General features: G+C 41.0%; 1 protein-coding gene across 2 annotated transcripts in view; it reads right to left on the bottom strand.

Annotated features, from left to right (window-relative positions):
* The window catches only part of CNTN5 (contactin 5), a 2,213,095-nt gene that overhangs the window by 1,758,357 nt on the left and 437,813 nt on the right, over positions 1–16,925 (bottom strand). For both annotated transcript variants that reach the window (XM_073613049.1, XM_073613051.1), the window contains exon 2: positions 12,761–12,965. The gene's annotated coding sequence lies outside the window, so the exon portion shown is untranslated. The remainder of the gene's footprint in view (positions 1–12,760; positions 12,966–16,925) is intronic.

Raw genomic sequence — 16,925 nt, 5'->3', positions numbered from 1 at the left:
TACTTCAAAAGCAATTATCGCTTCTAGCTCAAGGTTAATCCTCAGGGTATTTATTCAGCTTTTTTCATAAACACACACCAACCATATTCATCTTTCTGCACCTTGCATATTAGTACCAAGTTATTTAGCCCCGAAATTATTTTTAACAGCACTTTGGCATTTTGCTTACACTGGCCTTATTTTACAAAGACTCTTGAAAATGTTATATTATTCTGGATTTGAATAAAAAAAAGACCCTTATAATGGAGGTCTGGTACAATACCCAGCATATACAACATTTTAGAAATATGCTGGGGACCTGTTCCCACTAAGCATCACCTCTTAGCTATTGTGTCCGTTGCAAAAAATGTACCACTAAACACCAAGACAAAGGGGTTGATTTACTAAAGGCAAATCCACTCTGCACTACAAGTGCACTGCAAGTGCACTTGAAAGTGCACTTGGAAGTGCAGTTGCTGTAAATCTGAGGGGAATATCTGAAATGAGGGGAAGCTCTGCTGATTTTATCATCCAATCATGTACAAGCAAAAATGCTGTTTTTTATCTTCCTTGCATGTCCTCCTCAGATCTACATCGAGTTCACTTCCAAATGCACTTCCAAGTGCAAAGTGGATTTGCCTTAGTAAATAAACCCCATAGTGTATAAGTTGTTTCTCCCGGGAGCAAAATCATACATGCTGCTAAACTAGGCCAAATGCTTAGTGCCACCTCCTTATTACTCCATCCAGCTAAATTGCCTTGGAATCAATTTTAGAAGTCATAGACACAAGTTACTTCGAGGCTAATGCCGTGTACACACGACTGGACTTTCAACAGATTTCCTTCGAGTTGGACTTGTCTACACACGATCACACCAAAGTCCGACGGATTTGAACATGATGACGTACGACCAGACTAAAATAAGGAAGTTCATAGCCAGTAGCCAATAGCTGCCCTAGCGTCGTTTTTTGTCAGTCGGACTAGCATACAGACGATCGGATTTTTCGACCAGACTCGAATCCGTCGGAAAGATTTGAAACATGTTTTAAATCTAAAGTCCGTCTGATTTTCGACCAAAAAGGTGCGCCGATGAAGCCCACACACGGTCGGATTGTCCGACGTATTCGTTCCGGTGGACCAGTTTGGTTGAACCGGTCGTGTGTACACGGCATTGGAGACTTTGCGCTACCCTATATATGGGCACCTAGAAGTGACTACCTAAAGAGTGTGCTGAACTCCTCTTCAAGATCAGGTCCAGGTTTATGGACCCAGAGTGGTATTGTAGATATATAGTAGTATCCAGCAACAAAAAGACACAAACAGTGAAGGGTAAGCACCAATGAGGATCTTGGTAGGCAAGTGGTAGGCATGGAAGCAGTCTGCAACCTTTTACTTCCAATGGGAATGTTTTAGTGACAGTTAGCAGTGAATGGCTGTGTGCTGCCCATGGCAGTCTTTCTGTTCTAGCTCTTGGCCTATGTTGGCCATGTAGAAATGTGGACCTCAAAGTTAAATTATCTTTTTTTTTCAGTGTTCTGTCCTCCTGAGATGCAGAAGGAGTGGAGGCGTGTAAGCTTCCCACCCATCTGCATTCCTCTTGCCGCAACCCATCTGCGGAAAGTGCGTTGAGCTGAGACATTGAGTAGTTTTTAAGCAGCCCATCCAATGTGGTTAGACGGTCGCAGGGGTGGCATGTGGGGTTGGGAATGTTGTCGGGGGCTGCGCCCAGACTGACCTCATGGCTAGGATTAGGAAGCACTAACATGAACAAAGCACCACATGTACTAGGTCCTACAGGGATAGAAAATTGAAAAAAAAAATGAATGATGGTGCTTCTTTCACATTTTTACGTGTCCCAGTTAATCCGTTTTATGTTGTTTACTTTCACCATAGAGTTGCATGACATTATTTTTAAGGGTAAATATAGTGTAGTTTAAATGAAAACACATTTTCTGGTCACCTTGGAAGTGCATTGTTTTCCATTGTTAACTGGCTCACATGGGTAGATTTATTAAAGCAGTAGAGACTGTTCTGTTAGCAAACTAAATGTTCACTTAGCTTAATAAATAAAACAAAGCTGTGCTCAATACAATCATCCAATTGTGTGCCAATTGTGTGCCAAAAAAAAAAAAAATAGCATTTTTTTTATTCCACTTGAACATGATTGGGTATTTAGCATCTTTGCCTTATTTACTAAATGTAGTGATCATTTACCTTGCTAAGAGAACGGCCTTTGCTGATTTTGTAAACCAAATCCACTGACTTGCAAAGTGAGGAGTAGCGCCACTTGCCGACCGGCTTACATGAATGGCGTATGGATACGTCATCGCCTTTAAGAGCCGCCGGAGGCGCAGGAGCGCCCCCGCTGCACGGCAGGTGACCCGGAGCGTGTGGCCGGAGGGTACGATCGCCGCCGGCCACCCGCGTTTGCGTGCACGAAAGCCAAAACGGGGATTTGTGTGTGTAAACACACAAATCCCTGTTCTGTCAGGGGAGAGGAGACAGATCGTTTGTTCGTAGCAAGTAGGAACAGCGATATGTCCCCTCTCCCAGTAAGTCCCATCACCCCACAGTAAGAAACACTCATGAGGGAACACATTTAAAAATGGCAGATCACCGCCATTACTAGAAAAAAAAAATAAAAATGCCATAAATCTTTCCTATAGTTTGTAGACGCTATAAATTTTGCGCAAACCAATCAATATATGCTTATTGCTAATTTTTTTACCAAAAATATGTAGAAGAATATATATTGGCCTAAACTGATGAAGAAATTTGTTTTCTAAAAAATGTTTGCGGTTATTTATTATAGCAAAAAAATAACAAAGTATTTTTTTTTTTTTTTCAAAATTGTCACTCTTTTTTTTTGTTTATAGCGCTAAAAATAAAATTTGTAGAGGTGATCAAATACCACCAAAAGAAAGCTCTATTTGTGGGGAAAAAAGAACGTCAATTTTGTTTTGGTACAGTGTCGCACAACCACGCAATTGTCAGTTAAATCGGTCATTAAGGGGGAACAGCTGCCGTCTGTAAGTGGTTAAGCAGAACAGATTAGCTAAATTTACTATAGCAGTAGGATCTGTTCACTTAGCAAATAAAGGAACCTATGCTCACAACCATGGGTGAAGAAAATTAAAAAAGTTTTGGTCGCACATGACTGGCCAATTAAAATGAGCACATCTTTCCATTATTTGCTAAGCTCAGTCTTTAATCACTTAATAAATCAACCCCTACAGCAGGTAAAAGGGCCTTTGTATAAAATGTTGTAAAAATGTGGTGCCCCATGGTGCACATATAGTCACAAACTATACTTAAAAGTATTAACAAATACTTAAAGTATAAATTTAATTTATCCAGGCTTGACTATGTATATCTAAAACATAAAAAAAGTATTTATTCTCAATAACTGTATTTTAGTTTTTATGTGCTATATCCATCAAGTAACAGAATAAGAGAGAAAACATTGAGGTGGATTCACTAAAGGCAAATAGACCGTGAACTTTGCAAGTGCAGTTGCACTCATTTTCACCAGAGCTTAGTGAATGTGGCGCAGCTCCACTTTGTAAAAAATACCTAATCAGCTGCAAGGAAAATAAAATAAACCGTTTTTTTCTTGCACATGATTGGATGATGGAAATCAGCAAAGCTTTACCACATTTACTAAGCTCTGGGGGAAAATGAGCACAATTGCACTTGCAAAGTGCACAGTCTTTTTGGCTTTAGTAATTCCACCCCAAGAGCTTCAGTAGTTAACATAGTGAAACTATCCTGGTCAGTAAAGGAATGAACAGGTTGGTCTGTGTGGTGACCTAATAATCATATACTAGGATAAGCGATGGGTCGCTCATATTTTTTTGCAAGCTAAATAGTGTGTGGCATTCTTAGCCTGAGAACATCAGTCCTTGTTTCAGTCAATAAAGGAGTATAAAGAATATGCACATTGAAAGACGCAGTACAAAAGGAAAAAGGACAAGATGCTCCTTCATTCACCTCTCCAGTAACAGGGGGCAAAATTGTGGGGATCTCTTTCTTGAAGTAGTCTGGAAAATCTCCAGAGTCGTGGAACCTTAACTATCTCAGTGTGTGAGTCTGACTTTGAGTACATGTAATACTAAATTAATATTTAATTTTGATACTATATTATTATTATTATTAACAATTTATATAGATTTATATATATTTCTATAAAATATAAGCTTAGACTGAACAACAACCAGAAATGGAATTCATAGAGAAACTGACTACAGAGGAACACAATTTTTAGCAGTTGCTCTAACAACTCAACTCAGTGGTATATTAAGCTTTTGGAGTGCCTCCCAAATTCAGAATAACATACACATTTGCCAGCACACCATGCATCTTCAAGTAACGTCCAAAATGTTTTATTCAGCCTAGGTTTACGCATATGCGATCTCAGACATTGCATGTGATTTGCACCCGCACCACAGGTGCCGATCACATGCAATGTCTGTGTGATGTGAGTTCAGTCATACAGTTGTATGGCTGAATTTGCATTAGATTCGCACAAAAAAAAAAAAAAGTGCAGGGACTTGTTTTCCCCCCGCACTGAAATTGGGTTGCATGGGCGTTCTCACCTATGCAATCTGATTCCTGTGCCAGTTCACAGTTCGCACTGCAAACCAATCTGGGGGTGTCATTAACATTGTATTGACACCCGCAGCGGTTCGCAGAGGGCAGTGTGAACTGCCTGCGGGAGAGATGCGATGCGGGAACCGGTGCTGTAATCGCGCTGGTTCCCGCATCGCACAAGTTTGAACCTAAGTTTAAGGTGATCACAGCTCAAGACTGCAATGTTTTGGGGCCACACAGGGCTCTTTTGTCTTCATCAGGCTAATGAAGGAGTCCTGAGTGGCCCCAGAACATTGCACTCTTCCGCTGTGATGTGATTACTTTTGGATGTTACTTGAAGATCCACAGTGTGCTGCCAAATACGTTCATTGATCTGTGATCGGTTTCCAGCTGGCTGTTGCTGCCGCAGCCATTTACTTCTCAGCCAATTCCTCATCCAGGAATGTGTGTGATGGGAATATTGAAAATGCTCCCAAATTTGGAAGGTACAGTGCACTAAAAATCTTGATTTGTCTTGGTTTGTGCAGCATATAAGCAGCTCAACTGTACTGATTCTTTGGGTGTTCATTACTGGACCATCAAACTTAGTGGCCTGCAGTATGAGATGGCCTGTAGGCCACAAGACCCTGTAGAGGACTAACATGGAATTAAGCTGAGACTGCTATTTCTAGTCAGGGTCATCTTTAATACTGATTGGACACTGGGTAAACATTTTCTTGGGGCCCACGCTATGCAATTTTGCTCTCCACCAGCTCTGAGACATATCATAAATAGCAGCTAGACTCAAAATCAATTTACTGCAGCAGATCGGGCAAAGATTGCAATTGGTTGCCAGAGGTTAGAGTATATCATTACCGCTCACCGACTGGTTGCTAGAGGTTACAGCACACCTTACAGCTCACTGATTAGTTGTTAGAGGTTACAGCACATTTCTACTTGCTGGTTGGTTGCTAGATGTTACTTCACATCATTAGCGCTCACTGCTTGGTTGCTAGAGGTTATTGCACATCATTACAACTGATTGGTTGGTAGAGGTTACTGCACATCATTACCACTCACTGTTTAGTTGCTATTGGTTACTGTTCATGATTACCACTAACTTATTGGTTGCTAGAGGTTAATGTGATAATCTCCCTATGGAGGGGCCCTTGGACTGAACATTGCAATCTCTCTATTTAGGGGCCCCTGGCTTGATTGTTGAAATCTCTCTAAGGAGGGGTCCCTGGACTGAAAGTGGCGGTCTCCCTATAGAGGGGCATATAAAAGAGCCAAGGGTAGTCCGAGGTATCTTCTTTTTTCAGGGTAAATAAACAAAGGATTTACCCAATATTCACCCCATCTTTAAATTCAATAACCAGGCTGATAGAATTAGACACATATTTAATAAACATTGGCACATATTAACCGAAGACCTGATCATCGGGAAATTTGTTGAGGAAAAACCACATCTAACATTTAGAAGGAATAAAGCCATTAGAGACACTCTTACATCGAGCCATTTTTCACCCCCCTTAGGGGGCGTGACCCATGTGTATGTGTTTGCCAAACGGCACATTTAAATGTGGAAATTACAACTATTGTTGCTATATCAATCAGAGTAAATGGGTAATACTCCCAAATTCTGAGATTTTTCGACCCAAACACTTTACTATTTGCTAACAGTAGGCATTGTATATCTTATAACCTGCGGTTGCAGATACTTCTATGTGGGTAAAACCAAAAGGAAATTCTGGCAACAAATATACGATCATGTAACAGATATTATGACAGGGATTTTGGATAGTCCCATAGCCAAACACTTTGCCGCCAGACACAAATATAAGGTAGATACTCTTCAATGTATGGCTTTGGCAAGGATACATCCTCCACTTAGAGGAGGCGACTTTGATCGCATCATCCTACAAGTGGAATCCAGATGGATTTACAAATTAAAAGCTACAGTATCCCCAGGCCTTAATGACTTCATTAGTTTTGCTCCCTCTCTAGATAAAATTGAGCTTATTTGACCAGTAATTAGGGTTTACATAATGATATTGGATTATAGTAGTATATGAATAAGTCTTTTTTGCTTCTTTGGACAAAGCACGTTGAACAAATTATTGATATGTGTTTGTATTGTAAACCCTGGTTATGTGGAGGAGGAGAGAGAGACGATGGAAGATGTTTGGAGTGATAGATGGAAGGAACAGAACAGAGAAAGATTTCTTTTTTTTTGGGGGGGGTCACTTCCGGTCTGCATGCAATGCGGAACCACAAATGACGTAATTTCCGGTGCAATGTGGCTTTTATGCTCTGTCTTTTCACTGATAGCTGACGTCATTGTAACATCCTCAAGGCGTCCGTTCATTGGAGGGGATACTCCCGCGCCACAAGTGGGGGCAATCTGTTCCACTTTTGTGGATACACCCCCATAGGCGAGGGCGGTTCCTGGATCATTTTGGATCCTATATTTACATTCATTGTGGCATTCATTAATTCCAAACTTTGTCAGAGGAGTGGTGTATATGTACTTACCACAATAACAGCATACTGTATGTAAGTTATACCTGAGGATTTTTTATATACTTTTATCTATTTAATACCATCTTCTGTGACCCAATATTTGGATCACTGATATAGACAGTATCTCCCAAAAGTGAGTACACCCCTCACATTTTTGTAAATATTTTATTACATCTTTTCATGTGACAACACCGAAGAAATGACACTTTGCTACAATGTAAAGTAGTGAGTGTACAGCTTGTATAACAGTGTAAATTTGCTGTCCCCTCAAAATAACTCAACACATAGCCATTCATGTCTAAACCGCTGGCACCAAAAGTGAGTACACCCCTAAGTGAAAATGTCCAAATTGGACCCAAAGTGTCAATACTTTGTGTGGCCACCATTATTTTCCAGCACTGCATTAACCCTCTTGGGCATGGAGTTCACCAGAGCTTCACAAGTTGTCACTGGAGTCCACTTCCACTTCTCCATGACGACATTACAAAGCTGGTGGATGTTAGAGACCTTGTGCTCCTCCACCTTCCTTTTGAGGATGCCCCACAGATGCTCAATAGCTAAACCCTATTGAGCACATCTGGAGACGTGCTTGGCCAATCCATCACCTTTACCTCAGCTTCTTTAGCAAGGCAGTGGTCATCTTGGAGGTGTGTTTGGGGTCGTTATCATGTTGGAATACTGCCATGCGGTCCAGTCTCCGAAGGGAGGGGATCATGCTCTGCTTCAGTATGTCACGGTACATGTTGGCATTCTTGGTTCCCTCAATGAACTGTAGTTCCCCAGTGCCGGCAGCACTTATGTAGCCCCAGACCATGACACTCCCACCACCATGCTTGTCTTTAAGCAAGACACACTTGTCTTTGTACTCCTCACCTGGTTGCCGCCACACACGCTTGACACCATCTGAACCAAATAAGTTTATCTTGGTCTCATCAGACCACAGGACATGGTTCCAGTAATCCATGTCCTTAGTCTGCTTGTCTTCAGCAAACTGTTTGCGGGCTTTCTTGTGCATCATCTTTAGAAGAGGCTTCCTTCTGGGATGACAGCCATGCAGACCAATTTGATGCAGTGTGCGGTGTATGGTCTGAGCACTGACAGGATGACCCCCCACCCCTTCAACCTCTGCAGCAATGCTGGCAGCACTCATATGTCTATTTCCCAAAGACAACCTCTGGATATGATGCTGAGCACGTGCACTCAACTTCTTTGGTCGACCATGGCGAGGCCTGTTCTGAGTGGAACCTGTGCTGTTAAACCACTGTATGGTCTTGGCCACCATGCTGCAGCTCAGTTTCAGGGTTTTGGCAATCTTATAGCCTAGGCCATCTTTATGTAGAGCAACATTTCTTTTTTTTAGATCCTCACAGAGTTCTTTGCCATGAGATGCTATGTTAAACTTCCAGTGACCAGTATGAGAGAGTGAGAATGATAACACCAAATTTAACACACCTGCTCCCCATTCATACCCGAGACCTTGTAACACTAACAAGTCACATGACACCGGGGAGGGAAAATGGCTAATTGGGCCCAATTTGGACATTTTCACTTAGGGGTGTACTCACTTTTGTTGCCAGCAGTTTAGACATTAATGGCTTTGTGTTGAGTTATTTTGAGGGGACAGCAAATGTACACTGTTTTACACTCACTACTTTACATTAACCACTTCACGCGAAACAACATAGCTGTATGTCGTTTTGAGGAAGTGGTTGTACCAGGGTGAAGCCTGCAGATGCAGGCTTCACCCCTCTACCGTTGTTTAAAGCTGGTGGTTGGCTTTCTGGTGATAACAACAGATGCGGCTCAGCAGCTGCTCAGCCGTTATCACAAGGCATGGGAGAGGATGTCCCCCTTCCTGCTGCCTTCCGCAGCTCCGCCTGGATCTCCTGTCCTACAGAGAGACCCGTGCAAACAGCCGGCATGACCGCTGGCTGGTTTGGAGTCCGGAACAACGCCGGAATTGGCTTTGATCGAGTCTTCGATGTAAAAATCTGGAAGCGATGTCACGCCGTCCCTTCAGGTTTACTCGGCTGCCAATGGCGCTGATTTTAAAAAATGTCAGTATTCAAAACCGCTGATTTTGGCATTTTTAATACTTCTAAGTGCAAAGGAGGGATTTGGGGTCTGTTAGTACCTGTTACTACCTATTACTGTCACAAGGGATGTTTACATTCCTTGTGACAGCAATAAAAATGATCAGATTTTTTTTTTTTCTTAAGGGACAGTGTAAAAAAAAAATGTTTAAATTTCCCCCATCCCCGTGTGCTTGTTCACTTAAGAAAACGCAGACGTAAATCATGATCGCAAATGTAAACAGTGTTCAGATCACACATGTGAGGTATCGCGACAATAGCCATGGCGAGAGCAATAATTCTAGCAAAAGACCTCCTCTGTAATTCTGAACAGATAACCATTAAAAAATGTTAAAGCGTCCCCTATGGAGATTTTTAAGTACTGTAGTTTGTCACCAATCCACGAGTGTGCGCAATTTTAAACCGTAAGATGTTAGGTATCTATTTACTCAGCGTAACATCATCTTTTACAATACACAAAACAATTGTGCTAAATTTACTGTTTAGTTTTTTAAAATTCAGTGAAGTGTATTTTTTCCCAAAAAATTGAGTTTGAAAGACCGCTGCCCAAATACCGTGTGTCATAAAATATATAAATATAAAATATATATATATATATATATATATATATATATATATATATATATATATATATATATATATATATATATATATATATATATATAATGTTTGGGAGTTCTAAGTAATTTTCTAGCAAACAATACTGAGTTTAACTTGTAAGCAACAAATGTCAGAAACAGGCTTGGTCATTAAGTGGTTAAAGTTAAAAAAGCCGGTCTCTATATAGACAATTTCCTTGCTAAGAATGCTAAAACATGCGCTGCTGAAGAATTAGTGTTCAACCTCATTAAGTTGTCTTTGTAGTCTATTTGGTGTCCAACGTAAGGAAAAATCAGCTTAAACGGAACTAATTTTTTTTTTTTACACGTTTTCTTTAATGTATTCCGTACTAAAATTATTTATTTTTAATCAAGCAAACATTAAACGCTGAATATCATTATTTTATAATTACCACTTGATCATAACAGCTTATTGTATTGATTTACAGAAGAACCCCAGCCAAAAATAACAAGATAAAAATGTATAAACCATTAATACATAAAATATCTACAATATTCAGCTTAAATCTAGATATTTCCTGAACAGTACTTTTTTCTGCCACTTGATGTCCTCAGTTTGATGTCCTGCATCATTCAACCCACTTCCTCCGAGCCCAGGTCATTCTGGACTCACCACAGTCTGTAACTGGACATTATAAGGAGAAGCAGCAGAACAATGAGATTATCTCTTCCGATCAGCATTCTTCTTTGCACTGATTCATCCTCTTACGATTTAGCCCTTCTATATAGGAACTTAAAGGGAATATTTACCAGATAAAACTCAGGTACTTAAACTGCTTGCATTTTAATTATGTATTAATGATTACAGAGCTGTATTAGTTTGTGCTTCTTATATCATAAAGGTAATGCACTGGCCAAGAATGTCTCCAGACCTAAACCCTATTGAGTATCTGTGGGGCATCCTCAAATGGAGGGTGGAGAAGCACAAGGTCTCTAACATCCACCAGCTCCGTGATGTCATCATGGAGGAGTGGAAGAGGACTCCAGTGGAAACCTGTGAAGCTCTGCTGAACTTCATTCCCAAGTGGGTTAAGGCAGTGCTGGAAAATACTGGTGGCCACACAAAATATTGACACTTTAGGCACAATTTGGACATTTTTAATTAGGGGTATTCGAGCGTGCCGCATCTCTGGACCGTGGGACAGGTGAGTGTGTGTTTATTAAGAGTCAGCAGCTACACTTTTAGTAGCTGCTGACTTTTAATAAACTGAAAAAAGTCTAGAACTTTAACTTAAATTGAACCACCTTAAAACAAGAACACACTACTAAAAAAGGCTACAAGGGACAACCTAGACTAAAGCATTATAAGTAAAATGTACATAATCCATCCAAAATATATCCTTCACCAGCCACCAGAAAGTAAAAAATATAAAACAGGATGGTGCAACAGGACAGGTTCCACTCAGTACAGGCCTCATGATGGTTGACCAAAGAAGTTGAGTGCACATGCTCAGCGTCATATCCAGAGGTTGTCTTTGGGAAATAGATGTATGAGTGCTGCCAGCATTGCTGCAGAGGTTGAAGGGGTGGAGGGTCAGCCTGTCAGTGCTCAGACCATACGCCACACCCTGCATCAAATTGGTCTACATGGCTGTCATCCCAGAAGGAAGCCTCTTCTAAAAATGATGCACAAGAAAGCCCGCAATCAGTTTGCTGAAGACAAGCAGAATAAGGACATGGATTACTGGAACCATGTCCTGTCTGATTAGACCAAGATAAACTTATTTGGAAACTTATATGCAAACATGTACTGTGCCTTACTGAAGCAGAGCATGATGATCCCCTCCCTTCAGAGACTGGGTTGCAGGGCAGTATTCCAACACATCTCCAAGATGACCACTGCTTTGCTAAAGAAGCTGAAGGTAAAGGTGATGGACTGGACAAGCATGTCTCCAGACCTAAACCCTATTGAGCATCTGTGGGGCTTCCTCAAACGGAAGGTGGTCTCTTACATCCACCAGCTCCGTGATGTCATCATGGAGGAGTGGAAGAGGATTCCAGTGGCAACCTGTGAAGCTCTGGTGAATGACATGCCCAAGATTGTTAAGGCAGTGCTAAAAAGTAATGGTGGCCACACAAAATATTTGGGCCCAGTTTTGAAATTTTTACTTAGGGGTGTACTCACTTTTGTTGCCAGCGGTTTAGACATTAATAGCTGTGTGTTGAGTTATTTTGAGGGGACAGCAAATTTACACTGTAATACAAGCTGTACACTCACTATGTGAGAGGTGTACTCACTTTTGTGAGATACTGTAAGTGTCCCAAGATTAAAAATCAGCAGCTGCAGTATTTGTAGCTGCTGACTTTACATTTTTTTTGGGGGGGAGAGGGGGTATAGAATGCAACCTGCATTCATGTTTTGGGGGCTCTTCTCCTGAATCAGGGCAACCAAAACAGCAACAAAAATAACAGGCACATAGCATTTGGACTACTATGCCACACCACACAACAACTTGCCTGCCATATTGAAGTCGAAACACCTGCCCCATTCTGTGAAGTAAACAAGCCCTTAAAGTGTAAGTAAACCCCCCTATCGTTTTCAGCCAAGGAAGCTGCCATCTTTGCCTCTGTTTAATCTACAACTGCCATGATGCTGCACATGTGCTCTGTTACGACACCAGCCATTGGATGGTTTGACAGTTTGGTTGAGAGCACAACCAATGGGAGTGTTACATTTCCAGCACGTGCCGGAAAATAAACCGTTTTATGGATGGGTTTACTTTTGCTTTAAATGGTCCCAAGTGGTCTGCCAGCCAAAGGGATGCTAAGACTTGCAGTTCAACAGTAGCAGAAGCTCTGTCTGCACGTGGGCCAACCTTATTCTAAATTAGGAATGGGCACTTACTGGCCACATGATGGAAACTTTTAGCCCCTTGCAAGCTTACTAGCCCCAGATTACACTGCTACCTGATTAAAAGCACGTAAAACTTGGAGAGCTTTTACATTTTTTTATTCTACAAACTATTTTTAGCTTACCTCACTTAGCAACATCAACTCGCCGGCAGATACAGTTTTGTGTTCCCTGTGTTTTCTTCAACTTCCTTGATTAAATTTGACTTTTATTGTCACCAATAAATGTGTGTACTGTATTAGTCTGTTCTCGTAGGCAAAATTCCAGAGCAAGATTGTTCTCCTCTCAGTAAATAAACATGGATTTCAAATCAGAAAACACTGGCGAATGCTAAAAAAGAAAAAAGACAAAAAAGAAAAGAAAATGAAAGTATTCAACAAAACAAATCTATTTCGAGCAGACAGAAACAAATGTGCCCTGGGCAGAGACTAATGTAAACTTCAAAACTTGGTACGTACATTTACATGTTGGTTTCTAGTGTCAAGTAAATATTGTACATCAGAAAACATTGTCTAGGAGCAATAAAGTGGTTACGTTGACGGAGCATTAACTGATACTGTCAGCTGTTCATTCGCTTACAAAATAAAAATGCCTAATTTACTTGTAAGATTATACTCAGCTCAGTCTGTTGCCTATTATACTGTCGTCGTTGTTTAATAGACTGTCATTTGTGGTTTGAAGTGCTACCTGTCTACTGGTTAACAGGCTTATTTAAAACAGTGCAGTAAGTTAAAGTAGAACTTTAACTAAAAATTAAACAAGGGTCAGTACACTCAATGATACAGTAAAGCAATTTGAGAAGACTTGGGATCCTTGGACTCATAATGTGCAAGTCCAGCCAATTTCTTCCCCCACTTCAGCTCCAGCTTTTCAAGACGATCTCTAAGTCTCTCTTTTCCTACTTTCCTTTTTTTCCCTTTCTCTTAGGTCTTCCTGCCTTTTTTCGTGTGTTTTTTTAGGTAACGGCCTTCTGGTCCCTATTATTAACAGGGATTTCTCACACATCATCACACAAACTTATGCCATTCTCCTGAATCACTCCCATTCAGTGACTCCTTACTAAATAAAGGAATGGGAGAGGGATTTGGACACAAGATTCCCAGGCCCAAACTTTGATAAAGTCTACACTCTCACCTATAAAACCATAGCTTTTCAGAAAAAGAGCTATAAAGTATTTATGCAATGGTACTTTTGCCCCCATGATACTTCACCGGATGTATAGGTCGGCCTCTCAGAATTGCTGGAGGTGCGACCATCCTCCGGATTCCATGATACACACATCTGGTGGGAATGTCCAACCATTCACAACTTTTGGTAACATAATTTCCAGCATTCACAATACTGTAGTTGATTTCCACACCTCTATGTCCCCTTCAATTGCTCTTGTCTCATTACTTCCAAGCTCTATCTCTGCCGCTAAAAAGGGATTTCTAAATGCGGCTAGAAACATCATAGCTAGCAATTAGAAATGGGCAAATGTTTCTAAGATCACAGAATGGATTGCTCAACTCACTCGTATGCAACCCCTTGAGGAGTTGGTAGCACAACATCATGACAAATTCTCTACCTAAATGGCTAACTGATGCATCTGGTTTCCTTTTCGGACTCCCTTTGCTTCCAATCCATTTTCACCTAATTGTGGCATCTCCACGCACCAGGCTTGAGCTACAGTACGCCACCCCCCCCCCCCATCAGTGGCCGCTCCCCTTCCTCTATCTCTTCTATCTACTATTCTCTTTCCTATATCCTCCATCTCTTCTATCTGTGTTATATTGCCTTTAGGCTCACTCTCCAACTATCTCAATCTTCTACAAAACACTGATTTTTTTCAAGTTACTCACTTTAGGCCCGTGGATCTTAGCCACAAAGAGACCTCTGCAACACACTTACTTGGGAACCTCTGGACCCCAACTTTTTATTAACGTTCTTTGAGTTTATATATCAATCACCTCCTAACATGCTCACAGTCCTTGGATGGTCATTCTTGTTTATTATTTTGTTTATGCAGCCATATGCCTTAATCTGAAAAGAAGTTGCTGTTCCAGTTTCCTTTTCTTGGTTAAATGTCATGGAGACACTTGTGGGGACCACCATGTGGTGATCCTCCCCTACTTGTTTTTTTATGTATGTACTTTTCTATTTGACAGCTAAATAAAATCTTATTCTTTAAAAAAAAAAAAAAAAATGGTTTCTCGATATTAAGTTCCTTACATGTGTAGGGAGATTCTGAGTATGCTACAGAAAAATGGCAACCAATTGTACACAGGACATCAAAATAGTACACAAGACACCAACTCCCTATGACCAACTAACCCAAGTAATTTAGCATGGCTTCAGCATTGCTCTTCCCCTGCAGGAGATGTCCCTCAGATGGATTTCGCCCCCTAGTGGGTTTAATCATTGTCTGCCTGAACAGAGAGGAGCATGTCCTGTGGGAGGAGAGCATATCTGAAGACAGCTTATATTACCTGGTTTTGGTCACAATGAATTGGCATCCTGTGTGCATTTGGTTGCTATGTTACTGTACCATATTGTAGCCTGACAAGCTGTTTTATACAATCTGCACCAGTTCATTACATGTCACGTAGGCTAATATCAGTGAAAGTAGCATTAGAGTGGTACTTTTTTGTTTGGCTACATGAGGTTCTGAGTATGATTTTATCTCTGCTGAGACACTGTATACACTGCTGTGAATTGTCTCAAATTTTGTCTATGTTAGTTTGGTGTCCCTCTTTTTGAGTTGTCCAAGCTCTACAGTAGTCTACTAAATACTGTACCCTTTTCATTAAACAAAAATATTGAATGTAAAAATTAAAAAAGAGCAACCAGGAAGGCTTTTTACTACAGAAGAGACACACTATGCCTCTTATATGTTAAAAAATTCTTATCTGCCTGTTCGCCTTCTTATTGACAGTGTACAATGACAGTGTATGATTTTAACATATGCTGGAATGACTGAACACCCACGCACAGCCACATCAAGATGGCCAAAGCTCCTGAATCTGGAAGGAGACCAGGCAAACATGTCGATGCCAGCAAGGGAGCTTGCAAACATGCACATCGCTGGCGGAGGGGTGAGTATAGTTCCGCTTTAAGCGATCGCAGGCAACCACATTTCATTTTAGTGACTCTGAATCAGTAAATTAAGTGGCTGGAGGTTACAGCACTCTGCAAATTGCTATGTGTGGTGACCTATACAGGCCTTTTTACAGGATGTAAGCAAATGTAGGTTTGTTCTGCGTCCAGGAAGGGTCATAGCTAAAATAATTTTATATTTTAAAAAGCAAATACTGGAGGAGCTGTGAAGAGTCTTGTATTTTGTTTATCTTGTCTTCAGTGGGATGCCAGCACAGCAATAGTTAAACGATTTGCACAGGGAGGACCTAAATTTACCCCAAACTCATTCATTTTTCTTTGATCTGGTTCCTGTAGCTAGAAACAGTTTTTATTTCTCCCTGTGCCACCATCAACAAGCTTGTAAAATCCTTACAGGGGCAGCTGCTGCTGGGAGCTCAGTTGCTTTCCTTTTCTTGGTTAATTAAGACAATCTTACTGGATGTGAACAAGAAATTGGTGGGGCTTAGACATGAGGTCAGGGAAAGCCAGGCCTAATGTCTAAAAAGACTGCCTTAGTGGACAATAAGGGAACTCTTTTTGGATATGGCAATGGCAGCTGGTGGAGCTTAGTCGTGAAGTCAGGCCCACTTTCAACTAAGACCGCTTTAGTGGCCAATAAGAACAATCTTACTGGACATTGACATGGAGGATGGAGCTTAGTCATGAAGTCAGACTCAATTTCTACTAAGACTAAATTAGTGACCAATAAGTACACTCTGATTGGACGGGGGGGGGTACGGGTGGCAGTAGGTTGAGCTTATCTTTAATGTCAAGGAAGGCCCACTGCCTAGTAAGAATGTCCCAACGGCTAATAAGACCACTCTCAGTCAGAGGTATTGCAACTGGGGGAGCTTATCCATGAAGTCAGGAAAAGTCAGTCTTCAGTATCACAGTGTAACTAAATCAGAGAAGGGCACAAACGATTATTTTCAGGTTATAAAACGTAATAGCGGGAATTTTGGGGTGTCTGCTTTTAGGTAGACTTTTTACTTCCAAAATTTTAAAATAGAACACAGGTTCATTTTATGTGGCCCGACGATGAATGGGTGGTGGGTAGATGAATGGATAACAGACTATGTCCGATTGCAAACATAATTTCAAAGATTGGTGTTCTTACTCTGCACTGTCATTATAATTAAGTGGTTGGCAAACCAATCAGGAGAGGAATGACAT

Source organism: Aquarana catesbeiana, linkage group LG02, assembly GCF_042186555.1.
Source record: "Aquarana catesbeiana isolate 2022-GZ linkage group LG02, ASM4218655v1, whole genome shotgun sequence".
Classification (NCBI taxonomy): Eukaryota; Metazoa; Chordata; class Amphibia; order Anura; family Ranidae; genus Aquarana; species Aquarana catesbeiana.
The sequence above is the reverse complement of the archived record's forward strand: the minus strand, read 5'-3'. Positions and strand labels throughout refer to the sequence as shown.